Here is a 26,499-nt window from a genome sequence, read left to right as displayed (position 1 = left end):
ACTGATGAACAGACAGTGTGCACATGAACTTTTTTATTAGTTATTAGGAAATAACAAACTTTTTATTAGTTATTAGGAAAATGCAAATTAAAATCACAATGAGATATTACTACATATCTAAAAGAATGGCTAAAATAAAAATGACTGGCTGGGTGTGGTGGTGGCTCATGCCTGTAATCCCAGCACTTTGGGAGGCCAAGGTGGGCAGATCACCTGAGGTCAGGAGTTTGAGACTAGTCTGACCACCATGGTGAAACCCAGTCTTTACTAAAAATACAAAAATTAGCCAGGTGTGGTGGCACGCACCAGTAGTCCCAGCTACCCAGGAGGCGAGGCACAAGAATTGCTTGAACTGGGGAGGTAGAGGTTGCAGTGAGCGGAGATGATGCCACTGCACTCCAGCCTGAGTGACACAGCAAGCCTCTGTCTCAAAAAAAAAAAAGAAAAAGAAAAAGAAAAAAAAAAATACTGATAACACCAAGTGTTGATAAGATATGAAATAACCAGAATTCTCATATACTGCTGACAGGAAACAATTTGGCAATTGCTTATAAAGTTACATATACATCTACTCCATGATCAATAAAAATGAAAATCACACATCCACGAAAAGATTCATAGAAGAATAGATTAACAGTCTTATTCATAACAGTCTTACTAAAACACTGGAACCATAAATGTCTATCAACTGCAGAATAGGTAAATATATTTTATTTAAATCCATAGAAGAGAAATATTCCTCAACAATTAAAAAAGAACAAATTATGACACACTCAATAACATAAATATCTAAAATATATGTTAAGTAAAAGAAGCAAGAACAAAAAGTACATACTGTAAGATTACATGAACATGAAATCCCAATTTAGGTACATTTAATCTGTGGCGATAGAAACCAAAAAGTTGGTTTCCAGGTGAGAACAGGTAGTGGAAATTAAGAAAGAGGGGCATGAGGGAACTTGCTGGAGGCACAGAAATGTGCTATATCTTATTTGGGGTGGTATTTACATGATATCAAACTCACCAAACTTAACACTTAAGATCTGTGCATTTTTCATTTTATGTTGACAATATCAACAGAAAAACATCTTCAGACATGTCTAAATTTTTAAAAAGGAATTTAGCAAATCTTTCTAAGCCATAAAGGAAAAATAAGGAATTTCTTCCATTAATAGAAAAACAAGTACAACAGAAAACCAGAAAATTAATGGAAAAACTAACATGAATTAGTGAAAAGCTTGAATTACACACTAGTTTATGGAAATTGTTTTATTACTTTCAAGCACATTTGCCAACTCTAATAACTTCAAAACATTTTAAAAGGCTAAGCATTGTTGAGTAGAAAGGCAAAATGCATCCAAAATTAAAATACCATAAATATGTCACAATATTAAAAATTCTGAGAGTGATAGTATCTGTGATTCTTTATTATACAAAGACATCTATTTCCAAAATTTCAGTAAAGTGCTATTTTATTACTCTGAAATGACTTCACACCTATAACTGTATGATCTAAGTAATTTCCTCAAATTTTGGGGAAAATTTTCAATTACATAAACTTAAATTCTTCTTTAAATTACCATATCATTCATTGAGAATAAGAAAAACTAACACAAAAATAGATTAAGAAACTTTCTTGATACAAAAATAGAGGATCATTCATGGTACTACAAAAGATATACAGGAAATGATATAATATTTCATCAGGATTGGTATGTGTTATCTGTTTTCTAAATGACTATTCCATGGATAAGTAACACTTCAGTTATGAAATCTTAATTCTTATCAGCTGAGATTTTATGGCAATGGGCTGTCCAATATGAAATATTTTATTTTGATTTTAAAGTCTCTCTACATATTAAGTCTAAGTACTTTCTAAATTACTAATTCCAGAGTGACTGTCACAATGTGTCACCTCAGTGCTACTCAAAATGTGGTCCTCAGAACTGTAGCATCAGCATCATCTGAGAGCTTGTTACAAATATCAATTCTTGGGCCTCACCTCAAATCTTCAGAGGGAGGACTCCAGAATCTGTGTTTCACCAAGCTCTCCAAGCAACTGTTACGCGTGCTAAAATTTGAGAAGCACACTGTTTGCCTTGACTGCTTAAAACAAGGAATTCATGGGCAAGTCAGAAGATGAGTGCTTCACAAAAATTTTCCTGTGACAGATGCGTCCTTCCAAGTATGTACACCAAAAAGAGGGGGAAATAATCCAATAACCTGTAACACCACAATGAAAATTGCAATGTGTTTCAAGTCGGACTTTTTTTTATATTTGATACCTTTTGTTCACTAATCATAAATGTCAACTTCTTCATTCCACTGTTTGTATTAATACCATCTTATGTCACAGATGAAGATGCTGATGAAATGTGAACAATATGCCAGTGGTATTTTAACCTGTTTATTTATTTATTTATTTTTAAAGAGAGGGGCATAATTTGTATCAGGCTTCACCTACTTAACACTAATGATGATATCCACTGATAAATTTAGCACAGAAACAAGTTTTTCAACTAAGAAATGAAGCATGTAAAATTATGAAAATAGCATCATACAATGCAGTGTGAAAATTCTAGCAACTTCTAAAAGGTTTTAGTGAAAAATTATATATATATATATATATATTTTTTTTTTTTTGAGATGGGATCTCTCTCTGTCATCTGGGCTGGAGTGTAATGGAGTGATCCTGGCTCACTGCAACCTCTGCCTCCCAGGCTCAAGCGATCCTCCTGCCTCAGCCTCCCGAGTAGCTGGAACCACAGGCATACACCACCGCACCTGGCTAATTTTTGTATTTTCTGTAGAGACGAGGTTTCCATATTGCCCAGGCTGGTCTCCAACTCCAAGACTCAAGTAATCCATCCACCTTGTGAATATTATATATTCATTAGCTCCAAATGATATTTTCTATTGGCTACACAACATATAAAGTTGAAATGAAATGATATTTCTTTACAGTAAACACATAAGAGTTTTATGGTAAACTGGCTACATATATTAATCCTTAACTACACACTTGTGATTGTGCTGTTTTGATATATAAAATATAAACTATACATAAGAAGTAACAATAAACCATGAAAAGGACTCTGGGCAAATCTGATTACACAGAAATCCCCAAACAGGCTAATATTACTTGATTTATCAAGGTGGCACTTGAGGACATAGCACTTTGGTTTTCCCTATGTATTAATAGATGAGTTTTAGTACCATCAATAGGATGCTAGCTCTCTGTCTCCAGCTTCAAATTTTCTTGAATTCTAGAACCAAATTTTGAAATACTTTCTAGAAGCTACCTTGTCAGCACAAGTTTAATATGTTTGATATCCAATATATTATCCAGACTCTAAAATTTGTTTCTCCTCCTGTTGAATTCCTTGCTCTGTTAAAAAATAACTCCATGCTCAATAAATGCTAAATGAATGGATGAGAGGGGAAAAATTTTTCTAATAATCCAGACTATCAATATTAGGGTAATCCCTCTTTCCCTCCTCCCATGAACTGCCAAATCTATAGATTATACCTACATAATTTCCTTTCTATTCCCAATGCCAAACCTAGTACAGACCAACATTAGCTCCTAACTAGTCCCCAGCAATCATCTTCTAACAGCTTTCCAATCCATCTTACCTGCTTCAAAGTCACTCAACATAACTCTGACCATGTCATTCCCCAGCTCATAAATTTTAAAGGGCCAACTAATGCATAGTGAATTACAGTGAAACTCTTTATCCTTAAAAGTAAAATCCTACAATATAAGAACCACAACCTACCATTCAAGCTTTATCTATTACAAGTATTAAACACTGAATATATAAACACCGTATTTTAACTATATCCATATCTGTGCAAATATCAGCACAGTGCCTCTTCACACAAGTATCCTTCATAAATATTTGTATATTTAAGTTGTGTGTTTAATATTTTCCCCAAAAGTACAAAATCTGAAACTTACTGATTTTAGTCAGCACCATACAGGAGGAGAGATAAATTTTAGGTTTAGTCTGAGGTACTGCACTTAAGTGCCTTTTCTCTCATACTCTTTCCTAGTGAACAAGTATTTACTATGTCATTCTATTATGCTGAAACTATGAAAAAATGATATGAAAATGCTTCAGCCCAATGATCTCCCTTCAAATACTTTTCAAATTGAGGAATGAGATATAGAGGAAACAAACACTAAGAGGAATGCATTCAAAAGAATACATTTGGAAAAAAAAAAAAAGGATTTGTAGCTGCTATGATTTGAACGTGTGCCCAATCCAAAACTCATGTTAAATTTCATTGTCATTGTGACAGTATTAGGAGGTAGTACCTTTCAGCAGTGATTGGGCCATGACTGCTCTGCCCTCATGAATAGACTAATGTTATATTTCTGGAGTGGATTCCTTATAAAAGGCTAATTTTGGCCCCCCTTTTGCCTATGTAGCAGGCGCTTGAGTTTGCTAGTCATGGGATGGGACAGCAGTAAACAGAAAACTCTTGCCAGATGCTGGCCATTTAATATTGGACTTCCCAGCCTCCAGAACTGTGAGCCAATAAATTTTTTTTCATTATAAATTACCACTCTGGGTGCAGTGGGTCACACCTGTAAGTAATCCCAGCACTTTGGGATGCTGAGGTGGGAGGACTGCATGAAGCCAGGAGTTTGAGACCAGCCTGGGCAACACAGAACTCATCTCTACAACAAATTTTCATGGTAGCATGCAGTCCCAGTTATTCTGGAGGCTGAAGTAGGAGGACTCCTTGAGCCCAGAAGATTGAGGCCATGGTGAGCCATGATTGTACCACTATACTCCAGCCTGGGTGAGGCAAAAAAATTGTCTCAAATAAATAAAAAGATTAGCTAGTCTGTGGTATTCTGATATAGCAGCATAAAATGGACTAAGACAGTAGCTATGAGACTTAAATATGGGCAAGGCCGAATCCTTAAAAAAAAAAAAAAAAAAAATTCCTGGCTGGGTACAGTGGCTCATGCCTGTAATCCCAGCACTTTGGGAGGCCAAGGTGGGCAGATCACCTGAGGTCAGGAGTTCGAGACTAGCCTGGCCAACATGGAGAAACCCCGCCTCTACTAAAAATACAAAAATTAGCTGGGTATGGTGGCACGTGCCTGTAATCTCAGCTACTCGGGAGGCTGAGGCAGGAGAATTGCTGGAATCTGGGAAGTGGAGGTTGCAGTGAGCTGAGATCATACCACTGCACTGCCTGAGCAACAGAGTGGAGACTCTGTCTCAAAAAAAAAAAACAAAAAAAAAAGAATTCCTAATGCCGCTTTCTCTACCCTCCTTCTACTCTCCTGAAAGAAAACAGTTTTAATGTTTCACATACCAATTCTGTACTACCAAAAAGGGAATAAGTGTCATAACAACAAGAGATCAGAATCTCAGCAAAAAGAGACTTGGTTGGTGTTTGTGTTTTGGTTTTTTTTTGCCAATGATTCTGGGGAAGGTCCCACTCAAGTACTGTCTTGCAAAGCCCCAATATGACCACTGTTGAATTTCCATGACATTACATTAGATACATATTCCAAACAGATTACCACTGAGGAATTTCAAAGAGCAGCATACACATAAACACTGAATAAAAGCTTATTATGGGTCATTTTTATTTAGAGTTTGCATGCATTTATGAGTCTAATAATCACTATTGCTTGAGGCACTCATTACCTCTAAAGATAATAAAAACTCATTTCTTCAGACATCTGTTGTGAAATAAAATTGTAAAGGTCAATTTGAGAGAATTATATAAGTAATAAGGCATTAATAAATCTGACCACAATATCTGACAACTGAGACAGCACAGGCATTCCTCTCTGGGGTCTGCTGCTTTCCACCCCCAGCTTGGAAATAAAGGAAAATCTTAAGTTCCCTCAAGGAAAATTTAAGGCACTCAGCTAGCCCTGAGAAGTAAATGAGCAACTTGGTAAGCAAAAGGTCATAACAGCTTAAAATAATAGCCAAGGAAGTTAAAGTCACAAAATGTTTGGTTCCTTATGCCAGAGATGTGTGAATCACCGCAACTCCATCTTGAATAGGAGCTGGGTAAAATGTGACTAAGACCTACTGGGCTGCATTCCCAGACGGTTAAGGCATTCTAAAGTCACAGGATGAGATAGGAGGTTGATACAAGATACAGGTCATAAAGACCTCACTGATAAAACAGGTTGCAGTAAGGAAGCCAGCTAAAATCCACCAAAACCAAGATGGCCACGAGAGTGACCTCTGGTGATCCTCACTGCTATACTCCCACCAGAGCCATGACAGTTCACAAATGCCATGACAACATCAGGAAGTTATCCTATAAGGTCTAAAAAGGGGAGACAGGAATAATGCACCCCTTGTTTAACATATAATCAAGAAATAACCATAAAAATGGGCAACCAACAGCCCTCGGGGCTGCTCTCCCTATGGAGTAGCCACTCTTTTAATCCTCTACTTTCTTAATAAACTTCCTTTCACTTTATGGACTCACCCTGAAGTCTTTCTTGCATGAGATCCAAGAACCCTCTCTTGGGGTCTGGATTGAGACCTCTTTCCTGTAACACCCAGGGAAACTAAAGAAAACATCTTAACATACGGCCCTGAGTTGTTTTTCAGAAACCTGGACCACCACCAAATGAATCTGCTGGTACACAGACTTCAGATAAGAAGAAACTGGAGACTGAACTCTGACCGTATTTCTTTGTTCTAAATTTCTTCCTGAGTGGCCTGGAGGAAGTCATGCCCATGGGACACACCTAATATTCTTTTATGCTGACCCCAAGTATTTACACAAAGCTCTGCTTCCTTAAACAACTGCAAATCAAAAAATGTTTGAATCCACCTATGATTCTGTAAGCCCCTGCTTCAAGATGTCCTGCCTTTCTAGGCCAAATCAATGTATATACTTCATGTGTTGATGTATGTCTTTGCATGTAACGTAACCTCTGTTTCCCTACCTTTAAAAACCCTTATATATAAGCCATAGAGGAGGTTGGGTCTTTAGCATGAGCTGCCCAATTCTCCTTGCTTGGCACCCTGAAATAAGTGTCTAACTTTCTCTCGCTGCAAATCTTGATGTAACTGTTTGGCTTTGGTGAACCTGATGGGCAGACCCAAGTTCAGTTCAGTAACACAACTAGAAGAGCATTCCCCAACATTTTTCTTCATGAAGAAGAATGATACACACACACACACACACACACACACACACACACACGCATATATGCATATTAACTGAAAAGGACATTTGTGATTTTTAAGAATCTATAAAAAATTACCTTACTCAGGTCCTTTGGGAATGCTAGTGAATAGCTAAGAATTTAAAAGAGAATACCGTCATGTGCCAGATAACGATGCTGCAGTCAATGATGAACTGCATATACAATAGCAGCCCCATAAGATTATAATGGAGCTAAAAAATTCCTACTGCCTAGTGACATCATAGCTGTTATAATGTCACAGTACAATGCATTATTCATGTTTGTAGAAATGCTGTTGTAAACTAACCTACTTTATAAACTTTATAAAGTGGAACCAGGTGTGGCAGCTCATGCCCGTAATCCCAGCACTTTGGGAAGCTAAGGCAGGAGGATCACTTGAGGCCAGGAGTTCAGGAACAGCCTGAGCAAGGTAGTGAGAGCTCATCTCTACAAAATAATTACAAGATTAGCTAGGCATGGTGGCACACGCCTGCAGTCCTAGCTACCCAAGAGGCTGAGGTGGGAGGTGCACTTGAGCTCAGGAGGTTGACGCTGTAGTTAGTTATGATCACACCACTGCCCTCTAGCATGGGTGACAGAGCAAGACCCTGTCTCTATAATTTTTTTTAAAAACTTTGTAAAGTAAAAAATGTTACAATAAGCTAAGGCTAATTATTTAAAAAATATTTTTGTATAAATCTAGTGTAGCCTAAGTGTACAATGTTTATAAAGTCTACAACAGTGTATGGTGATATCCTAGGCCTTCACATTTACTAACCACTCATTGACACCCACAGCAACTTCCAGTCCTATAAGCTCTATTGATGGTATGGACCCTACACAGGTATGTATCATTTTTAATCTTTTATAGCATACTTTTACTGTACCTTTTCTATGGTTAGATATATTAGATACACAAATACCACTGTGTTACAACTGCCTATAGTATTCAGTACAGTAACATATTGTATAGGTTTGTAGCGTAGGAGCAAAAGGCTATACCACAAAGCTCAATGTGTAGTAGGCTACACCGTCTATATATGGATGGCTTATGTAAGTGCACTCTGTGATGTTTTCACAGGGTGAAATTGCCTAACAACACATTTCTCGGAAAATATCCCGACCTTGAAGTGACACAGGGCTGTATCTAGTCAAAACCAATATGCTTTCCTAGAGCTCAGAATTTGGCTCCGTAATGTAACGGCAACTCTTGCTATGGAATCTTTGTGAATAATCCTATAAATTTATTTATGATGGAATCCTGCATTTAACATAGACAGCCCCATGGTTCTCAGAGAGTGCCATAAAGTGATGTTTCAGTGTGCTTATGGGCCAGCCACACTGACAGAACAATATGAAGAAACATACATCCCTTGGGTCTACTAAATCTCTAATGATTGCCTCCATTCTCCAGAAGAGCCATTTTAATACCATTAATATTTTTAAACAGACCTCTTGGTCTTCTGAACATATTTTTAAAACTTCTGCTAAATATCACTATACCACTGACTGCCTTTGAGACAAAATTGAGAGATTCATTCTGAGACTCCTGATAGCTCCAAGAAGAAGAAGAAAAGAGAAAAACAGAGGAGGAAGTGGGGGGGGAGGGGAAGCAGGAGGATGGGAGAGGTAGGCAGAGGAAGGGGAAGAGGGGGAGGTAGTGAAGAAAGAGGAGACAGCAGGAGAAGGGGAATAAGAAAACAGAAGAGAAGGAGGAAGAAAGAGAGGAAAAGGAAGGATCATGTTTTGAAAAAGAGAGAGAAGAGACTAAAGAACACTGAAAGACAGTAAACTGCGCAATATTTGTGGTAGGTATTGGTGTTTTTCAAATAAAGAATTAAGATAACTAATTTACACTCCCACCAACAGTGTAAAAGCATTCCTATTTCTCCACAGCCTTGCCAGCATCTATTGTTTACTGACTTTTTCATAATCGCCATTCTGACTGGCATGAATGAGATGGTATCTCCTGGTTTTGATTTGCATTTCTCTAATGACCAGTGATGATGAGCTTTTTTTCATGTTTCTTGGCCACATAAATGTCTTCTTTTGAAAAGTATCTGTTCATATTCTTTGCCCACTTTTTGATGGGGCTGTTTGTTTTTTTCTTGTAAATTTATTGATGTTCCTTGTAGATTCTGAATATTAGACCTTTGTCAGATGGGTAGATTCTAAAAATTTTCTCCCATTCTGTAGGTTGCCTGTTCACTCTGATGATAGTTTCTTTTGCTGTACAGAAGCTCGTTAGTTTAATTAGATCTCATTTGTCAATTTTGGCTTGTGTTGCACTTGCTTTTGGTGTTTTAGTCATGAAGTCTTTGCCCATGCCTATGTCCTTAACGGTATTGCCTAGGTTTTCTTCTAGGGTTTTAATGGTTTTGGGTTTTACATTTAAGGCTTTAATCCATCTTGAGTTAATTTTTGAACAAGATGTAAGGAAGGGGTCCAGTTTCAGTTTTCTGCATATGGCTAGCCAGTTTTCCCAGCATCATTTATTAAATAAGGAACCCTTTCCCCATTGCTTGTTTCTGTCAGGTTTGTCAAAGATCAGATGGTTGTAGATGTGTGGTGTTATTTCCAAGGTCTCTGTTCTGTTCCATTGATCGTATATCTGTTTTGGTACCAGTACCATGCTGTTTTGGTTACTGTAGCCTTGTAGTATAGTTTGAAGTCAAGTAGCATGATACCTCCAGCTTTGTTCTTTTTGCTTAGGATTGTCCTGACTATACAGGCTCTTTTTTGCTTCCATATGAAATTTAGAGTAGTTTTTTCTAATTCTGCGAATAACCATTGTGGAAGACAGTGTGGCGATTCCTCAAGGACCTAGAACCAGAAATACCATTTGACCCAGCAATCCCATTACTGGGTATATACCCAATGGATTATAAATCATTCTGCTATAAAGACACATGCACACATATGTTTATGCAGCACATTTACAATAGCAAAGACTTGAACCAACCCAGATGCCTATCAATGATAGATTGGATAAAGAAAATGTGGCATATACACACCATGGAATACTACACAGCCATAAAAAAGAGTGAGATCATGTCCTTTGCAGGGACGTGGATGAAGCTGGAAGTCATCATTCTCAGCCAACTAACATAGGAACAGAAAACCAAACACCACATGTTCTCACTCATAAGTGGGAGCTGAACAATCAGAACACATGGACACAGGGAGGGGAACAACACACACCAGGGCCTGTTGAGGGGTGGAGGACAGGGGGAGGGAGAGCATCAGGACAAATACCTAATGTATGAGGGGCTTAAAACCTAGATGATGAGTTGATAGGTGTGCAAACCACCATGGCACATGTATACCTATGTAACAAACCTGCACATTCTGCATATGTATCCTGGAGCTTGAAGTAAAAAAAAAAAAAAAAGAAAAAAGAAAAAACACTTAAAAAAAAAAAAAAGAGGCTGGGCACGGTGGCTCACGCCTGTAACCCCAGCACTTTGGGAGGCTGAGGCGGGCAGATCACGAGGTCAGGGGTTCAAGGCCAGCCTGGCCAATATGTTGGAATCCCGTCTCTACTAAAAATACAAAAATTAGCTGGGCGTGATGGCGTGCACCTGTACTCCCACTAGTCAGGAAGCTGAGGCAGAAGAATCGCTTGAACCCAGGAGGCAGGGTTGCAGTGAGCTGAGATCGTGCCACGGTACTCCAGCCTGGGTGACGGAGCAAGACTCCGTCTCAAAAAAAAAAAAAAAAAAAGAGAGAATTAAGAGATACATCTCCAGAAACTGAATTCACAAAAATAAAGAAATGTAAAAGGTTAAGATATGTGGTTGAATTACTGAATTCATGGCAATTTATGGCAAAACCTTTTTTAAAACCTCTATAATATACCTTAAACTGTGAGATTTACTAACTCTAAAATATAATGTTACACCAATTCCTTTTGTTAGTGACATGCCTTTTTTCTCTTTTGAATATATGCAAGTGTAGCATAATCCCTGTCCTGTATGACTGCACATAAGATATAAAAACAATTTTAAATCTTGTACAGTGGGTTACATAATATCCAATATAAATATAAACCCAGACACCTCCACTCCCCCAAAGCAAATCAAATAAGTCTTTGATGATATATTCAACACAAGCTACAGAGAGAATTCTGATATCAACCCTTTACCTCCAATTTCCCCAGATGACGATTAGCAGTAGGGAGGGTACTTGCTGACTTCACCTACTCTCTGGGTTCAGGGAAAAGATGTTTTTTTATACAATTAAGGACTCAAGAAACTGATGTCAAACTAAAGTCATCCCTGCTAAATAAGAGTGGCGATGTACACATACAGATCCTACAGAGGGGCTCTCCTACAACAACTCAGAGCTCTTGCTCTGGCCACCAAGGCCATCAGGTACTAATTAAGTAGTGTGTTCTGTCAACGCTTTCATGCTTTTCTTATATTAATTGATCTTGATCATTCTGCCATATTAATGATACTAGTTCAGTGGCTTTGAATTCCCTTGGGTGCTTTACCCCTGAGATGGGAAAAAAACAGTAAACAAGATATGAGAAAGAAAATGTCACAGATTATCTTTATCTACCTCTTATTTGAATCAATGCTAAAACTGTTTCCTATAAAAGTTATCTATTTCTTTTATTTGCAGAAATGTTCCTGTGGACCTAAAATGTACAACTGTTCTTTAAATAAAACTTCAACTGATTTAACTTTATAAGCTACAGGAAACAACAAGTGAAATGAAATATACTAACATATATAGGTATACAGGTATGTAACATTCTCATATATAGGTGTTCAAAATTAATGATGGGATTACATGCGTAAGGCTGGAGAGGTGGTAACAATCCTTAATTCTAAATTCCTAATGATGAGAGAAAGTCAACTAAATGAAGCTCAATAAACAAAATAGGTGACCTTAATACTGACAGGAAAAAAAAAAAGAGTAAAAGAAGAAAAATAAAGCATTTAATAACTGTAGTTAAAGTCAATGAACTTAATACACTATTTTTGAAATAAAGGCCTAAGTAGGCTTCTTAGGATACCAAGAAATGCATATCGGGCCAGGCGTGGTGGCTCACGCCTATAATCCCAGCACTTTGGGAGGCCGAGGCAGGAGGATCATGAGGTCAACAGTTCGAGACCAGCCTGGCCAACATGATGAAATCCCGTCTCTACTAAGAATACAAAAATTAGCCGGGCATGGTGGCACGCTCCTGTAATCTCAACTACTCGGGAGGCTGAGGCAGGAGAATCACTTGAACCCAGGAGGCAGAGGTTGCAGTGAGCTGAGATCGCACCAGCCTGGGCAACAGAGCAAGACTCCATCTCGGGGGAAAATAAAAAAAAAAAAAAGAAACACATATCCTCTGAGATAATTTTTGATTTTCATTATTGCAAATCACTGTTATTTTGAAGCAGCTGTTAAACAGTTGGTGAGGAAATGCTGTTAAGACCGTGCAGTTGTAATTCTCTAATGAATCTGAATATAGTTTAGACAGGCAAGAGATGCGCATTGACTGACTTTGGCTGTGTTTTGTTGTTGTTTTGCTTTATTTTCTATGAGATGCTCACTTGCTTAAAACATGATCATGTTACAAAAAGTTAGGTATCAGAGTACTGCAATTGTGTCCTTTACACTTTGACACTGCATTAAGATTATGAAAGCTGAAAAAAAAAAATCACAAAGGTAAAGTCAAGTACAACACACTACTGCCACCTATTGCTTAGTAAAATATTGCCTAAAGAAGCAGTCAACGATTCATTGATCTTTTATGCAAGTTAACAAATGAAACATGGTTTTTAAAATGTTTTTAAACTCTTTTAAGGTTTTGTGCTTTAGAGAAAATATAACCCACGTGTAAGACTGGCATCGTAAAAATGTTTATCCATCAAAAAAAATTATTTACTACCTTACAACAAGCCAGACATTGTGCCAGCCAATGAAGATACCACGATGAATAAACAGGGATCCCTATCCTTGAGGGACTCACAGTCTAATGGTAAAGAGTAGGCATGCCAACAATTTATTATAATGCATTGGGAAGGATAGATGCATGAATAAGATGACAGCATGAGAAAGTTTTCACTTGGATAAGTTGGGGAAGGTTTTATAATAAAGGTGATATATGACTAGGTTTTGAAGGATGCATAGAGTTGGCTATGGAGAAACTGTGTAGGATTGGGAAGGAAAGGTATTCCAGGGAGAGGGAAGTAGCAAATACAAGGCAAGAAAGTACTAAAATGGGTATTAGAGTTACGAAAAGCAGAACTGTAAGTCAGACCAAGAATGAGTGAAAGAATGGTTGGATAGGGAAAAGGGAGATGAAGTTGAAAAGCTAGACTGGGGTCAAATCATAGGGAGTTTTTTAGTATGCCAAGAAATGTGGATTTGTCCCTAATTAAAACTCCACATTATTTTCATGATAGGGACATAATCATGTTTTTGTTTCAAAGACAAAAAAATTCTAAACTGATAGTAGGATGGAATGGGTAAGAGGATAGGTAGGGAGACTGGCAATAAAAAAACTACTGTGCTACTGTAGCCCTCCTGAGGAGCTATGCTAAACTAAGGCTGCTGAAGATCAAAGGCGGGAGTCAGACAAGGGGAAACGTAGGAAGCAGGGGACATAAATTTGGAAGTCACTCATGCAGCAGATAAAGCTAAAGGAATACACAGAGAGCAGTCTGTCTCAACTTTTTTGAGTTATGAACTCCTCTAAGAATCTTATAAAAATTTGCATATAATTGAGGGGCTAACTGACCTCCAAAGTCCCCTGAGCCTCAGATGAAGAATCCTTGATTTCCTGGTAAGTGAAGAGGGTCAAATAAAACTCAGAAGCACAGTGACATTTATATCACATAGAGGAATAGATCCTGGAAAAGAAAATAGAGCAGTGGTCAGACAAGCAAGAAGATAATCAGGAAAGACATGCTCCTGCCCAGAGAGGAAGAAATTTCAAATTTCAAGACTTACAACAGTATCAGATGTCACAGTAAATCCACTACATTTGGCAAAAAAGGAACACTGGCCACTTCAGTAGTCACCGTTTAGAAGACTGTCAGTGGTGAAATGGAGTGGGCTGAGAAGCCAATGGATAGTAGTCAATTAATGTTTGGCAAGAAGAAAGGAGTGACAGTTCGAAGAACCAAGGTCAATGCAGAATTTTTTGAAGAGCTTTTACTGGATGAGTGGAAAAAGCTAATGGAAAGGGGAAATTAAAGATACAAGAGATAACTGGAGCAACACTGATTTTTAAAATACTAAAAACTGAGTTTTGATTCTGGTTCTGTTATTACAAATCTTGTGATCCTAGAAAAGTTATTCAACTGTATAAAATTTCCTTGTTTGAAAAATGAAAAGAATATTTGCCAAACTATAAGCTACTCATGAGAGTAAGGACCTTTGTCCACATTCACCACTAAATCCATAGCACCTAGCACAGTGCCTGACACGTTACAAGACCCTTAATATTTAGTCAATGAATAAAAAATATGTCCATATACTTCACAGTGTTTTGTAAAAATCAAATAACACATTATGAGTCAATATATTTTGAACGAAATTTAAATTTTTTTTAAAAATGGGGTATACAGTCAGAATGACTATCATTTAAAAGTAAAAAAATAATGGATGCTTATACACTGCTAGTGGGAATGCAAATAAGTTCAGCTACTGTGGAAAGCAGTTTGGTGGTTCCTCAAACAACTTAAAACAGAACTACCATTCGACCCAGCAATCCCATTATTGGGTATAAAACCAATGGACTATAAATCCTTACACCACAAAGACACATAGGACATGGATGTGTATGTTCATTACAGCACTATTCACAATAGTAAAGACAAGGAATCAACCTAAATGCCCATCAACGTTAGGCTGGATAAACAAAATGTGGTACATATATTAACACAACATGGAATACTATGTAGCTATAAAAAAAAAGAATGAGATCATTCCTTTCCAGCAACATGAATGGAGATGGAGGTCACTCTCCTAAGTGCACTAATACAAGAACAGAAAACCAAGTACTGCATGTTCTCATTTATTAAGGTGGAGCTAAACACTGAGTACACATGGACACAAAGAAGGGAACAATAGACACCAGTTCCTACTTGAGAGTGGAGGGTGGGAAGATGGTGAGCATCAACAAATTACCAATTGGGGGTACTATGCTTATCACCTGAGTGACAAAATAATCTATACATCAAACCCCTGTAACATGCAATGTAACCTGCAATAATGTTATAACAATACAAAACAAAACAGCTTTTTGTTTGTTATACTTTTTTTTGTATTTTAATGCATTATTTTTGCTTTTACCTTCATATCAATTCCTCCCTTCTGCTTTCTTTTGATTTACTCTATTTTCCTTTTCCTAACTTTTTACCTGGGTGTTTAATTCATTTATTTTTTTCTCCTTATTTACATAAGTATTTAATACTATAAATTTTATTTGATAATTATTTTAGCTGTATTTCATAGATTCTAACATATTTGTTAAATATGGTTCCTTTTATTTTATATTTTTCTTTGAGTCAAGAGTTGTTTAGAAACTTTTTTTTAACTTCAGAGTGCAATGGTATTTTGGGTTTTTATTTTGTGAATATCAAATATCTGCATTATGAAAAAAAAAAACAGTGTGGTGGAAGAGGAGGGCCATCATAGCAAGCCCTCTAATATAATTAGTTGATCCTCGTTAATCAAGGATTCCACATTTGCAAATTCATATACTTCCTAAAATTTATTTGTAACCCCCAAATCAATACTAGCAATGCTTTCTCAGTCATTGGTGACATGTGCAGAGTGGTGAAAAACTTGAGTCACTTGACATGCATATTCCCAGCTGAAATTAAGCAAGGTAATGCTATGCCTCCTTCTTTCAGCTCTCATACTGCAAGTATCCTTTTCACAGTCTATTTAGTGCCATGATTTTTGCATTTTTGTACTTTTTGTTGGCAATTTTGCCGTTTCAAATGGCTCCCAATTAGTGTAGTAAGTGTTGTTTAGTGTTCCTAAGAGCAAGAATCCCATGATGTGCCTTATGGGGAAAACACATATGCTTAGATAAGTGTCACTCAGGCATGAGTTACAGTGCTGTTGGCCCTAAGTTTAATGTTAAATAAATCAACAATATATATTAAATAACATGTTTTAAACAAAAACAAACATAAAACAAGGTCTTTTATTGATCACTTGAGGAAACTGTTGTGAGCAGAGGCTCTCAGGAACGTAACCCTACATTTCCCCTAGGATCAATGTTTCAGTATTTGCTAATTCAGTGTTTGTGGCAACTTTGAAGAACATAATTACAGCAAATAACCAGAATAGATGGTACAATAATATAAATATATATTACAATTAATTTACACCTTGTCTTAGTCTACTTTATGCTGCTATAACAAAATATCTGAGACTGGGTAATTTATAAAAAACAGACATTTATTGGCTCACAGTTCTGGAGGCTGTGAAGTCCAAGATCAAGGTACAAGCAGGTCAGAGCCCAGTATCTCTGCTTCCGAGATGACACCATGCATGCTGCATCCTCTGAAGAGGAGGGTTATGCTGGATCCTCACATAGCAGGGATATGGGCCAAGAGAGAGTAAGAGGGAACTGAACTTGCCCTTTTCTAATGGCCCCAATCCTATCCATGAGGGTGGAGCCCTCACGGCTAATCACCCCATAAAACTCCTACCTCTTAACACCATTACAACAGTGATTAAATATCAACATGAGTTTTAGACAGGACAAGTATTCAAACCACAGCACACCTTGCCTGCTTTTAGAGAGTGCTCTTGGTCTCTTCTCTATTGCCATACCCCACGTCCTTAGCTAAGAGGATCTGCATATAAGGCTCCTATGTGCCCCATTATAGGTTATGTTTCACTCCTCCTTCTAGGGGCTCAGGACACAAGAATCCGCTGCCCAAACAACCCGAAGTCAAGAGGAAGCTTATATCTCTGGTTAGGGGTAGAAAGAGAAGCAAGGTAGGATAAGTGGTAGCTGTCTCTGTACTGCTGCATTCGGGCATAGAAGCCCAAGGACTCTGTCTTAGTCCATTTGAACTACTACAACATAAAAACCATAGATTGGGTTGCTTAAACAACAAAGATTTATTGCCTAAATCAAGGCACTAGCAGATTTATTGTCTGGTGAGGGCCTGCTTCATAGATGGCTTACTCTGTCCTCACATTGTGAAAGAAGTAAGGGAGGCGTGGCACAGTGGCTCATGCCTTTAATCCCAACACTTTCAGAGGCCAAGGTGGGCAGATCACCTGAGGTCAGAAGTTTGAGACCAGCCTGGCTGACATGGTGAAACCCCGTCGGGAGGCTGAGGTGGGAGACTCTCTTGAACCTGGGAGGCAGAGGTTGCAGTGAGCTGAGATCACACCATTGTGCTCAAGCCTGGGTGACGGAGCAAGACTCCGTCTCAAAAAAAAAAAAAGAAAAGAAAATTGCAAGGGATTTCTCTGGTGTCTCTTATATAAGGGCATTAATCTCATTCACAAGGGCTCCACCCTCATGATCTAATCACCCTTGAAAGGCCCTGCCTCAAAGAATTCTAAATTTAATCCTGGTCTTCCAGGTCTATATGAAGGTATATTTGTAAGGAAAAAATATTTTTAAGATAGAATATCAACATATTTTATTTAATATTACCTTGATTGATAATGTTTAAATACACAAGCATGTGGTATGTAGACTTTATTTCTCTGGGTCTAAAACTACTAGAAGTGGGCCTTATTACTTGGTATATATTTAATTTTTATGAGTACATAGTAGGTTTATATATTTATGGATTACATAAGGTATTTTGATACTGGCACACAACACATAATAGTCACAGCAGGGTAAATGGGGTATCCATCACCTCAAGCATTTATCCTTTATGTTACAAACAATCCAATTAAATTCTTAGTTATTTTTAAATGCACAATAAATTATTGTTGACTGCAGTCACCCTGTTGTGCTATCAAATACATCTTACTCATTCTATCTAGCTCTATTTTTGGAACCATTAACCATCTCCACTGCCCTCTCCCCCACCTATCTACCCTCTCCAGCCTCTGGTAACCATTATACTATTCTCTATCTCCATGAGCTCAATTGTTTTAATTTTAGTTCCCACAAATAAGTAAAAACATGCAAAGTTTGTATTTCTCTGCCTGGCTTATTTCACTTAATATAATGTCCTCTTCTTTCCATGCATGTTGTTGCAAATGACAGGATCTCACTTTTTATGGCTGAATAGGACTCCGTTGTGTATATATACATTTTTTAATCCATTTGTCTGTTGATGTACACTTAAGTTGCTTCCAAATCTTGGCTATTGTGAATAGTGCTGTCATAAACATGGGAGTGCAGATATCTCTTTGATATACTAATTTCCTTTTTCTGGAGTATATCTAGCAGTGGGATTTGCTGGATCATATGGTGGTTCTACTTTAAGTTTTTTGAGGAACCTCCAAACTGTTCTCCATACTGGTTGCACTAATTTAATTCCCATCAACTGTGTACAAGGTTTCCCTTTTCTCCACCTCCTCGCCAGCATTTGTTATTGTCTTTTTAATAGAAGCCATTTTAACTGGGGTGGGATGACATCACTTCATAGTTTTGATTTTTATTTCACTGATGATCAATGATGTTGATTGAACAACTTTTCATACACCTGTTTGCCATTTGTACATCTTCTTTTAAGAAATGTCTATTAAGTTTTTTGCCCATTTTAAAATCACATTTTTTCCCTATTGTTTAAGCTCCTTATACATTCTGGTTATTAACCCCTTGTCAGATGGGTAGTTTGCTCTAACTAGGACTTCCAGTACTATGCTTAATAACAGTAATGACAGTGGGGATCTTTGTCATGTTCCAGATCTTAGAGGAAAGCCTTTCAGTTTTTCCCTATTCAATATAATACTAGCTGTGGGTTTGTCCTATATGGCGTTTATGATGTTCAGGTATGTTCCTGCCATAACCAGTTTCTCAAGGGTTTTTGTCATGATATGATGTTGAACTTCATCAAACGCTTTTTCAGTATCAACTGAAATGATTATATGGCTTTTATTCTTCATTCTGTTGATAAGACGGATCACATTGATTGATCTATGTATGCTGAACCATCCTTGCATCCGAGGGATAAATCCCACTTGGTCACGAAGAATGATCTTTTGAATCTGGTTTGCTAGTATTCTGTTGAGGACTTTTACGTCAATACTCATTAGAAATATTGGCCTACGTTTTCTTTTTTTGATGTGTCTTTGTCTGGTTTTGGTATCAGGATAATAATGGCCTTGTAGAATGAATTTTGAAGTATTTTCTCCTCCTCTATTTTTCAGAATAGTGTAGTAGGATTGGCATTAGTTCTTTAAATGGTTGGTAGAATTCAGCAGTGAATCCATTGGGTGCTGGGCTTTTCTTTACTGGGAGATTTTATTACTTTTTTTTTTTTTTTTTTTTTTTTTAAGATGGAATCTCACTCTGGCAACCAGGCTGGAGTGCAGTGGTGCGATCTTGGCTCACTGCAACCTCCACCTCCCGGGTTCAAGCAATTCTCCTGCCTCAGCCTCCCGCGTAGCTGGGACTACAGGCATGCACCACCAGGCCCAGCTAATTTTTGTATTTTTAGTAGAGACAAGGTTTCACTATAATGGCCAGGAAGGTCTCGATCTCTTGACCTTGTGATCCGCTCCCCTTGCCCTCCCAAAGTGTTGGGATTACAGGCGTGAGCCACCGCACCCGGCCTTTAATTTTTTTTTTTTTTTTTTTTTTTGGAGATAAGAGTCTTGCTCTGTCACCCAGGCTGGAGTGTAGTGGCACGATCTCGGTTCACTGCCACCTCCACCTCCCGGGTTCAAGCAATTCTCCTGCCTCAGCCCCCCTACTAGCTGAGATTACAGGTGCATGCCATCATGCCTGGCTGATTTTTGTATATTTAGTAGAGATGGGGTTCCGCCATGTTGGCCAGGTGGGTCTCCAACTCCTGACCTCAGGTGATCCACCCGCATTGGCCTCCCAAAGGGCTAGGATTACAGGCGTGAGCCACTGCGCCCAGCTTGATTTTATTACATCTTCGATCTCGTTACTTATTATTGGTCTGTTCAGGTTTTGGTTCTCCTTTTTTCATGTGGGCACCTATTGCTATAAACTTCCCTCTTAGTACTGCTTTTGCTTTATTCCATAGGTTTTGGTATGTTGTGTTTCCTTTTACATTTGTTTCAAGAAATTTTTCAATTTCCTTCTTAATTTCTTCATTGACCCACTGATCATTCAGGAGTATGTTGTTTAATTTCCATGTATTTATATAGTTTCCAAAATTCCTTGTTATTGATTTCTAGTTTTACTCCATTGTGGCTGGAGAATATGCTTGATATTATTTAGACTTGTTTGAATTTTAAAAAATTGTTTTGTGACCTAACATATTGTCTGTCTTGGAGAATGATACATGTGCTGAGGAGAATATTTATTCTGCAGCTGTTAGATGAAATGTTCAGTAAATATCTATCAGGTAGGTCCATTTGGTCTATAGGTGCTGATTAAGTCTGATGTTTGTTAATTTTCTGTCTGGAAGATCTGTCCAATGATGAAAGTGGGATGTTGAAGTCTCCAGCTATTACTGTATTGGGTTCTACCTCTCTCTTTAGCTCTAATAATGTTTGCTTTATATATCTGGCTGCTCTAGATATCTATTTGGTGTGTATATATTACAATTGTTATATCATCTTGCTGCATTAACTCCTTTATCACTACATGACCTTGTCTCTTTTTATAGTTTTTTTCTTTAAATCTATTTTGTTTGATATAAGTATAGCTCCTTTTACTCTTTTTGTTTGTTTGTTTCCATTTGCATGGAATGTATTTCTACATCCCTTTAAGTCTAAGTGTTTCTGTATAGGTGAAGTTGGTTTCTTGTAGGCAACAGATGGTTGGGTCTTGTTTTTTCTAATTCATTCAGCCAGTATGTCGTTTTGGAGAGTTTAGTCCATTTACATTCAATGTTATTATTGATAAGTAAGGACTTACTCCTGCCATTTTGCTATCTGTTTTCTGGTTGTTTTGTGGTTTTCTCTTCTTTCCTTCCTTCCTGTCTTCCTTACAGTGAAGGTGATTTTCTCCGGTGGTATGTTTTAATTTTTGCTTTTTATTTTTTGTGTATCCATTGTATGTTTTTTGATTTGAGGTTATCATGAGGTTTGCAAATACTATCTTACAACCTATTATTTTAAACTGATGACAACACTGATTGCATAAACTAACAAGCAAAGAGATAATAAAAACTCTAAACTTTTACTTCATCCTCCTGCTTTTTAAATGTTTGTTTCTATTTTATATCTTATACTGCCTATGTCTTGAAGTGTTATTGCAGCAATTACTTTTTATAGGTTCATCATTTACTCTCTCTTCTCAGGATACAAGTACTTTACCTACCACAACTACAGTGTTATGAGTTTTTCTGTGTACTTACTGTTAACAGTGAATTTTGTACCTTCAGATGGTTTCTTATTGCTCATTAATCTACTTTTCTTTCAGACAGAGGAAGTACCTTTAGTATTTCTTGTAGGACAGGTCTGGTTGATGAACTCCCTCAGCTTGTATTTGTCTGGAAAAGTCTTTATTTCTCCTTCATATTTGAAGGATATTTTTTGCTGGATATACTATTCTAGAATAAGTTTTTTTTTCCTTCAGCACTTTAAATATGTCATGCCACTCTTTCCTGGCCTGTAAGGTTTCCACTGGGAAGGCTGGTGCCAGACACATTAGAGCTCCTTTGCATGCTATTTGATTCTTTTCTCTTGCTGCTTTTAGGATCCTCTCTTTGTCCTTGACCTTTGGGAATCAGATTATTAAATATCTTGAGGTAGTCTTATTTGGGTTAAATCTGCTTGGTGTTCTATAACCTTCTTGTACTTGAATATTGATATCTTCCTCTAGGTTTGAGAAGTTCTCTGTTATTAACCATCTGAATAAACTTTCTACGCCTCTCTCTCTCTCTACCTCCACTTTAAGTTTAATAACTCTTAGATTTGCCCTACTGAGGCTATTTTCTAGGTCTTGTAGGCATGCTTCCTTCTTTTTTTATTTTTTTTTCTTTTGTCCCTTGTGACTGTATTTTCAAGGAGCCTGTCTTCAAGCTCACTAATTCTTTATTCTGCTTGATCAATTCTGCTGTTAAGATATGCTGATGAATTCTTCAGGATATGAATTCCATTTGTCAGCTCCAAAATATCTGCTTGATTCATTTTAATTATTTCTATCTTTCTGTTAAATTTATTTGATAGGATTTTGAAATTCTTCTCTGTGTTATCTTAAATTTCACTCAAAACACCTATTTTGAATTCTCTATTTGTAAGGTCACATATCTCTATCTCTTTGGCATTGGCCACTGTTGCCTTATTTAGTTTGTTTGGTGAGGTCGTGTTTTCCTGGATGGTCTTGATGCTTGTGGATGTTCACTGGTGCCTGGGCATTGAAGAATTAGGAATTTATTGCAGTCTTTGTAGTCTGTGCTTGTTTATGCCTGTCCTTCTTGGGAAGGCATTCCAAGTATTCACAGAGACTTGTGTGTTGTAATCTAAGTCTTTCGTCACTGCTCGTATATCTTCATTAGAGGGCATCCCAAGCCCAGTAATGCTGTGGCTCTTACAGACTTGTAGAGTTACTGCCTTGGTGATCTTGGGTAAGATCTGGGAGAATTCCCTGGATTACTAGCCAGGCTCTTGTACTCTTCCCTTACTTTCCCCCAAATACAGTCTCTCTCTCTCTCTGTGCTAAGCTGCCTGGAGCTGGGGAAGGGGTAACACAAGCACCTCTGTGGCCATCACCACTGGGACTGTGGTGGTTCAGACTTGAAGCCACCACCGCACTGGGTCTTGCCCAAAAGCCCACAGTGACCACTACCTGGCTACCTACCTATGTTCACTCAAGGTCGTAGCGCTCTATAATTAGCAGGTGTTGAATTCAGCCAGGCTTCTGTCCTTCCCTTCAGGACAGCAAGATCCCCCTGGCCCTGGGCAAACCCAGAGATGCTATCTGGGACCAGGGCCCGGAGTTGGAATCGTAGGAGTCTATCTGGTGCTCTATTGTACTGTAGCTGAGCTGGCACCCAAGCCACAAGACAATGTCTTTCCCACTTTTTCCTCTCTTTTCCTCATGCAGAAGGAGTCTCTCCCCTATGGTCACCACCATTCCAGGCCTGCAGCAAGTACTGCCTGTCTACCACTGATGTTCACTCAAGGCCTACAGACTCTTCAGTCAGCTTGGGGTGAACGCTGCCAGCCCGGGGTCTCTCCCTTCAGGGCAGTGGGCTCCTCCTGGCCCAGGGAAGGTCCAGAGATGTTGTTCAGGAGCCACAGTCTGGAGCTGGGGATGCCAGGAACCCACTTAGTGCTCTACCCCACAGTAGCGAAACTGGTATCCAAGGTACAAAACAAAGTCCCTTTACTCATCTCTCTCCTTTCCTCTGTAGGAGTCTCTCTCCATGGCCACCATAGCTGAAAATGTGGTGGGTCACATCTGAAGCCAGCACAGCCCTGCGTCTTATCCAAGGCCCACAGCAAGTACTGCCTGGGTACCAGTGATGTTCAAGGCCCAACATCTCTTTAGTCAGCTGGTGATGAATCCTGCTAGAACTGGATCCTTCCCTTCAAGGCAGAAGGTTCCCCTCTGGCTCATGGTGTGTCTAGAAATGTAGTCTAGGAGCTACAGCCTAGAATGGGGGGCCTCAGGACTCTGCCTGATACCCTATTCTACTGTGGCTGAGCTGGCATCCAAGTTGCAAGACATAGTTGCCTTTACTCTCTACTATCTTCACCTCAAGCAGAAGGAAGGAGTCTCTCCCAGAGTTGTAAGCTGCATTGCCTAGGGTTGGGGGAGGGTTGATGCAAGTACTCCCTGGGCCACCCTAGCTGGTATCTCATCAGGTCATGTGGACCCCAAATCAACTGGCTCTGAACCCAGCATAACACGTGTCCAGGAATTACAACCCTTGTGGCCTAGACTGCCTTTCAAGTTTACTTATGACCCCAGAGAACTTTAGCTCATGGTGGCAGGGTTTGCTGGAATTGGAACTCAGATTCAGACCTCTGGGATAGACAACTTGCCTCTGTCTAGGGCTGATCTAAATGCTCTTTGTGGGTGCTGGTTGAGTTCTGCCAAGTGTTGCTTTCCGCTGTGACACAGAAGCACTGTGGATGCAACATCCTACGAGCATGGTGCTCTCCCTTCCCCAAGCACACAGATTCTCTTTCCACGCCATGTGGCCACTGCAGGGGGATGGGGGAGGGATGGTGTAGGTGATTAAAGACTGTCTTTCCTATCCTACTCCATGCCTCCTTCCTTAATATAGTTATTCAATTTGATGTTCCTGCAGAGGGGATGACCACCGGAGGCTTCTAATCGGCCATCTTGCTCTGCTTCCTCTCTAGGATTGGGCCTTATTAATATTACATTATTACTATCACCTTTTCACAATCTTGTCAAAAGAGGGAGGAAAAAAAGAACACTCAAGAAACCTTATATTTTTAGTGATCTTTGTGTTAGTTTACTTAACTTAGAAAAGAAACAAGTCTTTAATGATAATTTAATTTACAAGATTTTTCTTACTTAACTCCCAGGGGGACTGGAGTCAATCATATGGTGGGACAGTAAGTGATTAAATTTTTACATTTCTAAGATCTTCATACAGTTTAACACAAAACAAACCAACAGATATCATCTAATATATAATTTACTTCAAATGCTTTTGTGGCACATTACAGTAGTACATGCATAAGATGGCATTCATTGAAAAGTCAGGGACATCTAGATAGTCACCAAAGTTTAAGGGAGTTGTAAAATCAAAAAGGTCACTGTAAGGGTAGATTCTAAAATCTACTCATGTATCTGGGAAGATCATGGCTCAAACAAAACATGGTTGGAATAACCAGTTTTTTGGCCCTTTTTTATTATGTAGTAATAAATTGCTCCAGTTGAATGCTTCACCACCTGAAGTTCCTTTTAATATTTACTTTCTAAAAACCCGATATGAAGAATCTAGAATAATTTGTGATAAATGTTTAAAACTTTTTAAAAATTACAAGATAGTGTGCAAAAGTCACTATGATTGTGAAGTAATCATGTCTGAACTAAAAGATGCATTAAACTGGGTAACAGAGGCTTTTTAAAAACTCTTTTTTTCCCTTATAATTTTCATGACTATTATTCCTAAAAACAGTATTCTTTAGTAAACTGAAAATTATATGCTTATATTCTCTATTTTCTTTTTCAGATACTTTCCTTTAACTATCTAATATGCTTATTCTTCCCGATTCTAACATTCTCTTCTGGAACACTATTTGAAGCTCTCAAAAACATATCTTCAGACTAGCTATTGAAAATCTCAAGAGAAAAATGTTCCACACTCTTGGCTGAATTATTAAAAATGAAATCTAACAGCTGGATAGCCTCTGAGGATAGGTGTAGACAAAACACTGGTTCAAAGATTGCTACAGGTCAAATCACTTCACATGCTGTGTGGCTCTATTCTGTCATCAGTTCACATGGGTCAAGGGCTATGTAACATCATCAATGAACCTGTAAGGAATAATAGAAAAGGGAGAACCGTACTGCAACTCATATAGAGAGGCCAAATGAACAGAGCCAACTTCCTTCTTAACCTTTTTATTCTCCTTCAGCAAAATCCAGCACAATTCAACCAAAGAATGTACTGAGAATCTATTATATTGAGTCCATGAAGTTGGTGCTACCAAGGATACAAAAATAACTAAGACACAGGATCCCTGCCTCCAAGAACTTCACTTCTAGCTGAGAGGGAGCCACAGGCATAAGCAATTAGAGTAAAGATAGGATATGGACAGTGGAATAGCAGAGTTATGATGTATCAATGGAACACCTAAGAAGTAGGGAGACTTTCTGAGTAACTACAATGATTAGTTCAAGAAGTTCTTTGAATTGTGCCTTAATGGGAGGTAGACTTCCTCCACTGAATAGGAAGAAATGAGAAGAGGGCTTCTTATTTACAATGGGGGTAGCGCTAGTCTATTCTTTTCATTGAGAACTACAAAATGAAGATGAAATATATTATAAAACACTGTAAAAGCATCAAAGAGTTGACAAGATAGTAAGGCCAAAACTGAAGGAAAAACAATCAAAGACAAAGAACTGAAGGTGTTTTTGCCCTGAGAGTATTTTGCCTATTCTGGAAATTATTCTGGAAATGAACTTTTGTTTTGATAGCCCTATTTGGCTTAAGATAATTACATACATTATAGAGGGACTGACTGAAGAAGGACAGATTATTAGAACAGAAAACAAAAAGGCTGAAATGGAGTCCCAC

At 38.2% G+C, this 26,499-nt stretch overlaps 1 protein-coding gene and 1 long non-coding RNA gene across 4 annotated transcripts in view; one reads left to right on the top strand and one right to left on the bottom strand.

The window, feature by feature from the left end:
* The window catches only part of DNAJC24 (DnaJ heat shock protein family (Hsp40) member C24), a 62,991-nt gene that overhangs the window by 22,496 nt on the left and 13,996 nt on the right, over positions 1 to 26,499 (bottom strand). The window lies entirely within an intron of this gene.
* LOC107967056 (uncharacterized) lies at positions 7,499 to 25,146 on the top strand. Its single transcript, XR_001707231.4, has 4 exons — positions 7,499 to 7,619; positions 7,987 to 8,033; positions 11,816 to 11,937; positions 23,632 to 25,146. It is a non-coding gene; the product is annotated as an uncharacterized LOC107967056 (long non-coding RNA).

Source organism: Pan troglodytes, chromosome 9, assembly GCF_028858775.2.
Source record: "Pan troglodytes isolate AG18354 chromosome 9, NHGRI_mPanTro3-v2.0_pri, whole genome shotgun sequence".
Lineage (NCBI taxonomy): Eukaryota > Metazoa > Chordata > Mammalia > Primates > Hominidae > Pan > Pan troglodytes.
This window is presented reverse-complemented; position numbering and strand designations above follow the sequence as displayed.